Raw genomic sequence first — 7843 nt, 5'->3', positions numbered from 1 at the left:
TTTTTTTTTTTTTTTTTTTTTTTTTTGTGAGTTGGAGTCTCACTCTGTTGCCCAGGCTGGAGTGCAGTGGGGCACTCTCGGCTCTCTGCAACCTCCGCCTCCCAGGTTCAGGCAATTTTCCTGCCTCAGCCTCTCAAGTAGCTGGGATTACAGGTGTGAACCACCATACCTGGCTAATTTTTGTATTTTTAGTAGCGATAGGGTTTTACCATGTTGGTCACGCTGGTCTTGAACCCCTGACCTCATGATCCACCCGCCTCAGCCTCCCAAAGTGCTGGAATTACAGGCATGAGCCACTGCACCTGGCTGGTAGATACCTTTTGTTTTAATCTGACCTCATTCTTTGTTTGTACTGCTTAGGCATTCGGTGATTTTTGTGGATTTGTAACTTTTAGTTTAACACAAACATGTAAGTGTTTTCAGCTGGCTAAACAGAACTCTTGACTCAGAGAGAGAGAAGTGAAACTAAATAGAATACAGAGTCCTAAACATTCTCAGTGTATATATATGTATACGCAGTTTCTAAGGGATTCTCAGTGTATATATTTTTGCTACCTAAGAACAGTTTTATTTAGTTGATGCTACATCAAAATTAACATGATCTCTAAAAACTATAGTATCTTCTAAATGTTCTTTTTTGTTCTTTTTTTTTTTTAGACGGAGTTTTGCTCTTGTCACCCTGGCCGAAGTGCAATGGCACCATCTTGGCTTACTGCAACCTCCTCCTTCAGGGTTTAAGTGATTCTCCTGCCTCAACCTCCTCATTAGCTGGGATTACAGGCGCCCACCACCACACCTAGCTAATTTTTATATTTTTAGTAGAGACAGGGTTTCACCATGTTGTCCAGGCTGATCTCGAACTCCTGACCTCAGGTGATCCACCCTCCTCAGCCTCCCAAAGTGCCTGGATTACAGGTGTGAGCCAACACACTTGGCCCTGAATGCTCTTATTTGATCCAGAATTGGTGTAAAAAACAAAGTTTGTGGCTGGGCACAAACACTTTGGGAGGCTGAGGCAGGTGGATGATGAGGTCAGGAGTTCAAGACCAGCCTGGCCAAGATAGTGAAACCCTGTCTCTACTAAAAAACTACAAAAATTAGCTGGACATCGTGGCGTGCACCTGTAATCCCAACTACTCTGAAGGCTGAGGCAGAGAAGTGCTTGAATCCAGGAGGCAGAGGTAGAGAATTGCTTGAACCTGGGAGGCGGAGGTTGCAATGAGCCAAGATCGCGCCACTGCACTCCAGCCTGGATGACAGAGTGAGACTCCATCTTAAAAAAAAAAAAAACACACAAAGTTTGTTTTTCTTCACATAAAATCTTACCAAATAACATGCTTTTGTGGCTAACTAGGCCAACATATTGTTATCTGTTAATCATTTAATTTGAAGTCCAAGACAGCCAAAAAAAACCCCCAGAAGCTTGCAAATTCCTTACAGTTATGGCTCTGCTAAATTATAAAATATTTTAGACTTTTTTTTTTTTTTTTGAGACGGAGTTTCGCTCTCGTTACCCAGGCTGGAGTGCAATGGCGCGATCTTGGCTCACCGCAACCTCCGCCTCCTGGGTTCAGGCAATTCTCCTGCCTCAGCCTCCTGAGTAGCTGGGATTACAGGCATGTGCCACCATGTCCAGCTGATTTTTTGTATTTAGCAGTAAGCATAGAATTTGAAACAATCCATTAACTTCTTATGGATTGAAGACTTATTTTTAGTTTCTTTAAAAATGTAGTAGAACATTATAGTTTTCTTATAAAACAGAGAAGTAATAATTCTAAGTGTAAATTTGCATTTACTGTATTTGTAATAACTATATCCTTTTCTCTTGAATTTCATTGCCCAAATCATTCTTTGAATGCTTTATCTCCCTTGTTTGACTTTTTTTTTTTTTTTTTTTTTAAGACAGTCTTGCTGTGTCGCCTAGGCTGGAGTGCAGTGAGCCCATCTCGGCTCACTGCAGTCTCTGCCTCCTGGGTTCAAGTGATTCTCCTGCCTCAGCCTCCTAGCTGGGACTGCAGGTGTACACTACCATGCCCAGCTAATTTTTGTATTTTTAGTAGAGATGGGGTTTCATCATGTTGCCCAGGATGGTCTCAATCTCCTGACCTCAATTGATCTGCCCACCTTAGCCTCCCAAAGTGTTGGTATTACAGGTGTGAGTCACCACATCCAGCCTAAAGATATTTTTTTTAGCAAACATTATTGGGGTCCTAATAAGTATTTTGTTGTACCCTGGGAATATAGTGGATGTTAAATAGATGTTTTTTCTGATCATAAAAGAAGAACTTGCATAAGAACTCTCAAACCTTTTAGATTGTGATAAAACATACTTTGCTTTCATTAAATGCTTTTCTGTAGAGAAATTTGAATTATAAAATTGTAAAAATTGTAATTGTTTTGATGAGTTCAGAATCATAAGTTGATTGAATAGTATCCTACCCTCAGGAGAAGATCCCATATACAGATAGATCCAAGGAAACTGGCTAGTCTAGATCTACACCCTGGAGATTGTGTGTGAGTGGTCTTGAGGGCTCTTAGAGCCAGCCTGACTTCTCAGAGCTCCAAAAGCTATACCCGAATGCTACATACTAAGGGATTCCTGCTGCCCTGGAAAATCCTTTTTTTTTTTTTTACTTTGTTTTTTCTTTCCTCCCTCCTTTCTCCCTTCTTGCTTCCCTTCTTGTCTTCTCTCTCTTTCTTCCTTCTTCCCTATTTTCCTCTCTTCCTCCCTCCCTCCCTTCCTTCCTTTTCTTTCTTTTAAAAACAAATTTGCATGTCATCCTTGCCCAGGGGCCATGCTAACCTTCTCTACATGGTTCCAATTTTAGTATAAGTGCTGGAAGGCAGCACTCGAAAGTCCTTTATGTAGCCATGTTTTTTGCCTTAATAATAGAAAAGAAACTTTCTTTCCAGCTTGACCATAGAAATACTGGTCATAAATTGATCATAGATATATTTCAGTCTATTTGCAATTTTAAGGTCTTGAAACTGTTGTTTGTTGTACCTTATAATAAAACAATATAATAACAATATTAAAGAAAATTTATAGGCTGGGCGGGGTAGCTCATTCCTGTAAAACACTTAAGGAGGCAGAGGTGGGAGAATTGCTTGAGCCCAGAAATTTAATACCAGCCTGGGCAATGTAATGGGACTCTGTTCTCCACAAAAAGGAAAAAAAAAGCAAAATAAAAAGAAAACTTGTGACTATCACACATAAAAATGTCACCCATAATCTCATGTGAAATTTTCACTTTTTACATATTTAGTCGTTGTTCACATGCATACATATTTCCTCAGTTATTATAATTAATATGCAAATTTTCTGAGTTTTAAAGAATTTAATAGTAAATGGGTAGTTTTTCCATATGCCTTAATTACTCTTAAGATGATCACTTTTAATGGCAGTAAATTAATTAATCAGTTTTCTAAAAACACTTCTCTACCGAAAAGTTAACTGAAAGCAGTTTTGAAAAGTATTATATTTACAGTGCTGGATGCATTTACAGAATATTTTTTTCTTTTATTGGCAGACTTAATTTTCATTGTTTTAATTGCAGAGTCACCTAGCTACTGAGTTGTGCAACTGACCTCTAACCTCTTTTTATAGGTAAATAGTGCAAGCTTCCCCAAATTGATTTTGAGCCCTGTTTTTAGTTGACCTTCAAATAGAGGATGTGATGCCTTCAGCTAATAGTGATTTCTATACAGCAATTTTCCTGTCCCAGTCCCATTGCACTTTAATGACAAAGGGAGATGAACAGGAACAACATCCTGGAAATTCTTATTCTGTATTTTTACTCCTACTTTTTCATCCAATTTTCATGCCTTTTCAGCTGATTAATTGCTTAAAAAAAAAAAAGAGTGAGCTTTTAATATTAAATGATATTTCCTTTTTTCCAGAAAGAAATTTTCAGGGACTGAAAATAGCATAATTAGGCACCTACTTTGTTTTTGATTTTTTTTTGTTTTTGTTTTTTTTGGAGACGGAGTTTCGCTCTTGTTACCCAGGCTGGAGTGCAATGGCGCGATCTCGGCCCACCGCAACCTCCGCCTCCTGGGTTCAAGCAATTCTCCTGCCTCAGCCTCCTGAGTAGCTGGGATTACAGGCACGCGCCACCATGCCCAGCTAATGTTTTGTAGTTTTTAGTAGAGACGGGGTTTCACCATGTTGACCAGGATGGTCTCGATCTCTTGACCTCGTGATCCACCCGCCTCGGCCTCCCAAAGTGCTGGGAGTACAAGCGTGAGCCACCGCGCCCGGCCTTACTTTGTATCAAAGTAAGTGAAGAAGGCATTTTTACTTCCTCTGATGTGGATATTACTATTTCTATTTTCCCCAGGGAAGCCTTCTCTGCTTCTTTTCTAGAAGCCTCCTGCAGTATACTCATATGCTTCCTGATACTTCCTCTCTTACTGCACTGATCATAGTTATTCTGAGTAATTGTTTACTGTTTGTTTTCCTTGCTTCACTGCTAATACCTGAAACACCAGAGACTTTCTGTCTTGGTCACCATTGCATCATTACTGCCTAACACAGTGCCTTTCACGTGGTTGACATTCAGCAAATAGTTGTTGAATGACTTTGTTGAATTGAAGAATCTTGGTTTTATAGGTGTGAAAATTGACGTTGAATTGAGTAGCTTTTCCAGGAACCTATTAATTGACAAAGGTGACTGCAAAACCTGTGGTTTTACCCTATCCACAATGCCTTTATGAATTAATTACTCTGGACCTGGGCCTACTCTTCCATAAAAATGGGACAGTTGTACTAAGATCCTTGTTTCCTTCAAACATGACTTTATAATAAGAACTCTGAGGATACCTTTGTTTGCTCTCTGATCTATTTTTAGATTATACATATTATGTAGAATTGAGCTTTTGGACCAAATCTTGAAACTCTTTTGGGACTTCTCAGTCTCTTTTTAGAAACATGTTAAATAATACACTGACCTTGCCTTGTTAGCAAAACCATGGTAGATTATAGTGAGCAAATCATCTTTTCTTTTCTTTCTTTCTTTTTTTTTTTTTTTTTTTTTTTTTTTTTGGTAGAGTCTCTCTGTCGCCCAGGCTGAGTGCAGTGGCTCAATCTTAGCTCACTGCAACCTCCACCTCCTGAGTTCAAGTGATTCTCCTGCCCCAGCCTCCTGAGTAGCTGGGATTACAGACTCTTGCCACCATGCCCGGCTACTTTTTATATTTTTAGTAGAGGTGGGGTTTCACCATGTTGGCCAGGCTGGTCTTGGACTCTTAACCTCAAGTGATCTGCCCTTCTCGGCCTCCCACAGTGCTGAGATTATAGGCATGAGCCACTGCACCGAGCCAGTATGTTTAAGTTTTAAGGCAAAGGCTTTTACCCACATATGAGAACTCTTCAAAGGTGGAAGTGGGGATTATAAGCATAGAATTTGGAATTCCAGTACAATGGGATTTGGTCAGAGAGTAGTTTAGCCTCTGCCTCCTCCAGCCAGATAGCTCTTCTTTATCTGTTTTGTACTGGGATCTCTCACAGCATTTTGTTTGAAGAAAGGGCTCCCTTGCTTAAAACAAAAAGTTTGAAAACTACCACTTTAAGGAAAAAAGAGTTTCAGAAGAAAATCCTCTTGCCTTCCAACTATTAGTATACCCCAATTAAATATAGTCTCTCTCAGACTCCAGGAAAATAACTGTCACAAAATAGCTTACTCCTCTGCCTTTCAACAATTCCCTTTACTGTCCAAATATACGTTTGGACTCATTTATTACTTTTCCACTTATTACTATGTTTTTAGAAATAGTATCTTACCACGTTGCCCAGTCTTGAACTCGTAGACTCAAGGAATCTTCCTGCCTTAGTTTCCTGAATAGCTGAATTACAGTTGTGTACCACCATGTCTAGACCACTTATTTAGAGCTATTTAGGGAATTCCCTGTTTCTAATGACAAAAAATGATCAAACATCTGTGTTGATTCTTGAAAAAAATAATGGTAACCCCTATTTGATTAAAAGATATTAGCTTAGTTTATAACATTTAGTTAAGAAAAGTTTTAAATTTCAGTGATTTCTTTATAATAGAAATCAACGGTGTTTTAAAGAAAAAATAATGATACCTTTGAGAGTAGGATTTGGATTATTAATACCACTATTATTCCTTTTTGTTGTTGTTTTGTTTTGAGATAGAGTCTCACTCTGTCATCTAGGCTGGAGTGTGGTGGCATGATCTCTGCTCACTGCAACCTCTGCCTCCTGGGTTCAAGTGATTCTTCTGCCTCAGCCTCCCGATAAGCTGGGATTACAGGCTCGAGCTACCATGCCAGCTAATTTTTTGTATTTTTAGTAGAGACTGGAATTCACAATGGTGGCCAAGCTGGTTTCGAACTACTGACCTCAAGTGATCCGCTTGCCTCGACCTCCCAAAGTACTAGGATTACAGACGTGAGCCATCATGCCCGGCTGTCACTATTACTCTTAAACTGATGCTCTTTATTTGGTAATATGAGAAATTAGGGAACAAAGGACATTAAGTCCAACTTTCCATCTGATACTTGGATGTGTATTTGAATAATTCCAGTGAGGAGGATCTCACCGTCCTTCAGAGTTAGGGTATTCACTCTTGGCACTGCTCCCTTTCCTAAAAATGTCTCTGCATTTGCTGACTAGATGTGTTGTCTCATAGGGACCTGGTTTTACTTTGTAACTTTTGAAGCAAACTCTCTTCTCCTCCATTCAGCTAGGATGCTAGTAAATTTAAAATAGCTCTAATTTGTGGTGGAGAATACATTAAATCACTTACCCATTTTATTCATTTTCATTTGGATTAGACTTCAGAAACATAAACTTTAGTTTAGCATAAAACTTTAGACTGGGCTCAGTGGCTCGTGCGTTTAATCCCAGCACTTTGGTAGGCTGAGGTGGGTGGATCACGAGATCAGGAGTTCGAGACCAGCCTGGCCAACATGGTGAAACCCCGTCTCTACTAAAAATACAAATATTAGCCAGGCGTGGTGGCAGGTGCCTGTAATCCTGGCTACTCAGGAGGCTGAGACAGGGGAATCACTTGAACCCGGGAGGCGGAGGTTGCAGTGAGCCAAGATTATGTCACTGCACTCTAGCCTGGGTGACAGAGCAAGACTCCATCTAAAAAAAAGCCTTTATTTTATACATTTTAGGTATAAACTTTATTTAAATATATTCATATGATCTTAATTCATGTTTTCTTGATGATTCAAAGTTATTATTGTGAATTTCAGCTCCTTTTCTCTATGGTGATGCCTGCAGGCCCTATTGAGTTTTGTAGAAATATTTTCCTGTTCATTCTTGTCAACTTAATAAACATTTAGTGATTACCTTCCTGAATTCAGGCTTCTTGTATGCAGTTGGGAATGCAGACATTAATGAGATGTCAGCCAAAATAGCTCAGTTGGGAGAGTTTTAGGCTGAAGATACAAAGGTCCTTGGCTCAATCCAGAGTTTTGGGGACTTGACTTTATCTCAAAAAAAGCTGTGTCTCAGTCTCTTTGTGTTCCTATAAAGGAATACCCAGAGCTAGGTAGTTTAGAAAGATAAAGGGTTTATTTGGTTCACAGTTCTGCAGACTGTACAAGAAGCGTGGCACCTGCTTCTGCTTCTGGAAACGGCCTCAGGCTGCTTCCACTTGTGACAGAAGATGATGGGGAATGCATGTGTGCAGAGATCACATGGCAAGAGAGGAAGCAAGAGAAGTAGGGAGGTGCCAGACTCTTCCTAACAAGCAGCTTTTGCAGGAACTGATAGAGCGAGAATGCATTCATTTCTACATGGACACCACCAAAGTGTTGCAAGGGATCCAATCCCATGACCCAGACACCTCCCATTGGGCTCTACCTC

General features: G+C 39.8%; 1 protein-coding gene and 1 pseudogene across 5 annotated transcripts in view; one reads left to right on the top strand and one right to left on the bottom strand.

Annotated features, from left to right (window-relative positions):
• ZHX1 (zinc fingers and homeoboxes 1) overlaps nucleotides 1-7843 on the top strand; it is a 30289-nt gene that overhangs the window by 12386 nt on the left and 10060 nt on the right. The window lies entirely within an intron of this gene.
• Nucleotides 2760-2850, bottom strand: LOC116536004 (annotated as a pseudogene).

Source organism: Sapajus apella, unplaced genomic scaffold, assembly GCF_009761245.1.
Source record: "Sapajus apella isolate SASKATOON/1434 unplaced genomic scaffold, GSC_monkey_1.0 scaffold3, whole genome shotgun sequence".
Taxonomy (NCBI): Eukaryota; Metazoa; Chordata; class Mammalia; order Primates; family Cebidae; genus Sapajus; species Sapajus apella.
Note: the sequence above shows the minus strand (reverse complement) of the source record. Positions and strands in the feature narration are given on the sequence as shown.